Raw genomic sequence first — 5,000 nt, forward strand, 5'->3', positions numbered from 1 at the left:
GCTTTAGAGATAGATGTGAAATAAGATTCAGTCAGATCTATCTGAAAACCTACTTGAAAGATTTTCTTCAAAGCCGATTTTATGAGTGGTAATCGTGCTAGCTGCTAAACCTCTTTCAAACAAGGACCTGAAAAAGGATATAGCCAAATTAACTGTCATGGTTGTAGTGTTCGATTCTCTCAAGAAAGATGCTAATTTTTTAACAGCTGAGTCATATTGTCTAATGGTTGACTCTCTCTTATCTGATTCTAGGAAGAGAATATTCTGTGGGTCAATATCAGCATCTTTATTAGCCGCAAACTTCATGAAGTCCATAAAGTTAGGGTCTGGAGAATTCCTGAGGAAGCGAACACAGTCCTCATTTGTACTGATTGTGATAGCTTGGGATTGGGGATCCGTTGAGGTCGGAGACCCCAATTCCAGAAGGAGAGGATACCAGTTGCTCTTGGGGCCAGTCCGGTAAGGGAGGGGGGGGGGGAAAAAAGGGGGGGCGGCAAATCAGAGCTACTATCCCTTTGAAAGACCTTAGTTTGCTTAGGACCTTCAAGAGAAGATTCACTGGAGGAAAAATATAAATTCTCCTCCACTGATTCCAATCCAACGACAGGGCGTCCGTGGCATAAGCCAGAGGATCCAGGTTGGGGGCCACATAGCAAGGGAGCTTGTGGTTCGCTTGTGAGGCGAAGAGATCCACTTGAAGACCTGGGACTCTCTGGCCTATCCCAATGGAATTGACCCGTCGTCCAGAGACCACTCTGATTCCGAGGAACTGACCGGGACAGGGCGTCTGCTATCACATTCCTTACTCCTGCCAGGTGAGTGGCAGACAGATGCCATTTGTGTTTGTTTGCTAGGGCAAAGATGGCTATCATGACATGATTCACATGCTTGGATTTGGACCCTCCTCTGTTGATGCAATGAACTACTACTGCACTGTCCAAAACTAGCCTTAGATGAGACTTCTTCGGGGGAAGCAGTCTCTTCAGAGTAAGAAATACTGCCATTGCTTCCAACACGTTTATGTGGACTGGCGAAATTGAACTGACCAAGTCCCCTGAACCTGTTTGAACTGAGAGTATCCCCCCACCCGGACAGGGATGCATCCGTGTGAATGGTTAACACTGGGAGGGTATATTGAAGGGTACTTTCTTGCTAAGTTCTTTACTTTTGACCAAGGCCGTAGTTGGTTGCGGAGGATCTGTGGGATTACTGACAACTTGTCTCCATATTTGGAGTTTGCTCTTGACCGCCAAATTCGATTTATATCTTTCAGCCTTGCTTTCAGAAGGATATCCGTTACCGAAGCAAACTGAAGAGACCCTAGGGATTCTTCTCCTGGTTTTCTTCTTGACGTTTGCTTGCATTTGAGAAATTGTCTGACAGATTTTGCTATTTGCCTTCCGTTTGGCCACTGGAATTGACAGATTGTGGGAAGACAAATCCCATTGGATTCCTAGCCACTGAAAACGAAGATTCCGGAGTAAGTCTGGATTTCGTTTTGTTTATCTGAAACCCCAGATGTTCCAGAAAGTGAACTACCTTTTTGGTGGCTTTGAGACATTCCTCGACTGTTGGTGCCCAGATCAACCAATCGTCGAGGTATGCTGCTACCATGATTTCCCTGAGCTCTCAATTGTTGAACAACACTTCTGCTATTTTTGTGAATACCCTGGGGGCTACATTCAGACCGAAGGGCATCACTTTGAATGAGAATGTTTGATTTCCTAGCCTGAATCCTAGATGGGCGGAAGTGCCTGGCTATAGGGATATGATAGTATGCGTCTGTAAGATCGATGGAGCATGTGACGGCTCCACGCGGAAGTAGGGTCCTTACTTGCGAGAGGGTAAGCATCTTGAACTTGTCGCAACGAATGAAAGAGTTTAGCTTTGACAGTCTAGATTACCCTTCTTTTTGTTGAGCCTTTCTTTGGCACGCTGAATAAGCGACCTTGAAATTTTAGATGTTTGACTCTCGCAATAGCTCCTTTCTGAAGGAGTTTCTTCCGCGTAATCTGTCAATTCCTTTGACGGTATCTGATGGAATGATTTGATTGGAGGAGGATCTTTGATCCAACTCCAGCCCAATCCTTTGGACACTATGCTCTGTGCCCAATTGCTGACCCCCACCTGTGGCGGAAGAGGAACAGCCTCCCTCCTACCTGGGGAGCCTCATTGTTGATGGCGGGTTGGCCACCACGCCCTCCTCTGAACTGTCTGCTCCTCGTACCCCTTCCTGCTGCCACGTTGACGAAAGTAACCTCTCGCCCTACCTCTCGGCTGAGTGTAGCCTTGAGCCTCATATGCAGGGTTGAAGGCCGGCGATATAGCGTTAGGAAGTGGATGGCTGAGATTGCGGGGGCAACAGGAGGATAGGCTGGTTCTGCTTTGAACTGGCAGGTTGTCCCTGTTGGGTAACCGGGACCGCCTGCACAAATTGCTGCTGTTGCTGGAGTTTTTTTATATGGCTGGAACCTCTTACCAGCCTTCTTCGGTTTCTTGCCAGCAGTGGGAACGGATTCCTGTTTTCCTCTTTGAGGAAATACCCCACCTAGCTCTAAGGCTCTGGTTGAGCCTAGCAGCTTCATGGTGTACCTCGTTAACCGCGGACTCTGGGAAGAGATCCGCTCCCCACATGCTAGCGGCCAAGAGTCTATAGGCTCATGCCTAATGGTACACTCTTGTAGGACATGCTTCCGGCATTTCCTCCTAGCCTGGAAGAAGTCAAAAGCGTCCGTTAGAACCGTCTGGAACTGAGATTTCGCCAGAATCTTGAACAGCGGTTCCGTAGCATAAGAGAGGGCAGCCATTTCCGTGATTATAAGGGAATTGAGGGACCTGCCAAACCTGGTTCGCGCATCAAACTCTGCCTGGATTAGGGAATCCGGCAGCCTTGGTAGTTTCTCGCCGAACTGGTCCATGGCGCAGTCCGGTTTGAGCTTACCAAGCGTGAACGTAGCTGCAAGTTCTCCCACAATTCTCCGAAGGCCGGGAAGAGCGGAGAAGTAGACTCCGCCTCCCTCAACTGTGGGATGGGCTCATCCTTGAGGACTGCCTGAAGGGACTTCTCCACTAATTTCGTGGCGAACGGAAGAGAAACCCTCCTCTTCCGTCGCGAAAATAGTGAAGGGACTCTTGTAGGCCTGGAGTTTGGTGTTCGTACACTCCCAGTCCTCAAGGCAGTGAACCCATTCCCGCTGAGCGTGATCTCTACTATACAGGACCGACTCCTTAGAGATCTTGTCTTCCCTCGTCAGAGCCGTTGGCGTCAGCCTAGCATAAACCGATGAAAGGCTGCGTCAGACCCGGAGGGTAAAACTCGAAGTCCTCAATCCTTCGAGTTCCACACTCCGAGATAGAGATCATTCCATCTTTGAACGGAGCGTAGGCAGCTACTCTCCATGGGTTCTCCATAAGAAAGCTGGCAAAGAGTCATATGGCGGGAGTTGAAGAATCCCAGTGCTTGACGCTGGGAGACTGGGGAGGAACCTGAGATAGCCCAGCTACTCGGTCCTCATTTTTCTCTCATTCTGTTAGAGAGATCTTGGATTGATTGGCCAGATTGAGACAGAGTGTTTTGACAACTGTGCAAACATCTGCTCGAAACCGTGTCCCCAGTGCGGAGATTTGCTGAGTCCCACCAGCCACGCCCACCTGTTCCATCACCCCTGCTGAAAAGCAGAGGGATCAAAGGTGCTAGTACCTGCTACCCCTACCGGCGTAGCCGGAGTGGAAGCGGTGGAGGCGGGAGAAGGCAGTGACTCGGCGGAGGCGCGAGCCTTCTCCTTCGAAGCCTTGCTTCTGGAGCTCTTTGGGTGAGAGCTCGGCCTTGCTTTCACCGCATCGGCGTAGGAAGTCGACGACTTCTTAGCCGAAGAAGACGAAGACGACTTCCTAGAAGTCGTCTTGGCTAGAGTCTTCGGTTCTCTCTGTCCCTTCACCTTTGGGGGTACAGAGAGAGCGGTGGAGCGGGTAGGGATCTCAGATCCCACAAAGCCTTGGAATGAAGCACTAGAAGAGGGGACAGGAGAAGATCCAGAAGCACCCAAGGAAAGGACCTTGGGCGCCCGACACACCTACCTCAACCAACAAATCCTCCCCCCCCCCCCCGCCCCCCTACCGCCAGAGGTTCGATGTTAAGGTCCAGGGCAGCGACGTCCGGGACCGACTCCTGGGAGGCTACGACCCAAACCCCCCAAAGATTGCTGGAGGTCTTGCGGGATGGAGGCTATCAGCGGGGCAGCGGACAAGGGGTCAACGTAACCCGTCAACTTGCCCGCGGGGAAGATCTGGACGGCCAGCTTTTTATCCAGAATGTAGGGCTGGCCTTTGGCGGCGTTCTTCCCGAAGCCGCCCACCCACCTCTTTCAGGTGGCGAGGGCGACTTCCCTCACACCGGTAGCCTGAAAGAAAGGCGAGATTAGCTGCCAATGGTGGAACGGGGTTAACAAACTTACGACTAAAAGTTGTTAGTAAAATGATAAGTAAGCCTATAACGGACTTACCCCATCTCCCAGCTGACCGACCAGGTCGTAGCAGATGGCGCAGGCTTCAGGGTGCCAGACGATCGTCTCGTTGTAGACGTGGCCACAGGGGGTCGTGAGACCTACACTCATCATGTCCACAGGGGTCGAACAGCGTCGCGTTACACGCTGGGACCTGGCAGTTGGTAGCCTGTAAGTGGAAAAGTACATGAGTACCCAGTAAACACTTACAGTCTAACAGATGCTCCGCTGGTGCCGGAGCGATAAAGTTAGATTAAACCAGAGCCCCGCCAAAATACGTGTGGTAACCAGGTTGGTATCCTAGGCTATGGCTCCGCTGATGGCGGAGACACAAAAGGGAACCAACCAGGAGTGGTGGTAATTGGAAACCACGACGGAAAATAGCGGGGATGGTAGATAATAATAATATTACACAATTCATTGTAAAATATTGTACAATTAGGGTATATCCTTAAATTAATAATAATAAAACAAACCTCTCTCCCCGCCCGTCTACTA

Source organism: Macrobrachium nipponense, chromosome 15, assembly GCF_015104395.2.
Source record: "Macrobrachium nipponense isolate FS-2020 chromosome 15, ASM1510439v2, whole genome shotgun sequence".
NCBI lineage: Eukaryota > Metazoa > Arthropoda > Malacostraca > Decapoda > Palaemonidae > Macrobrachium > Macrobrachium nipponense.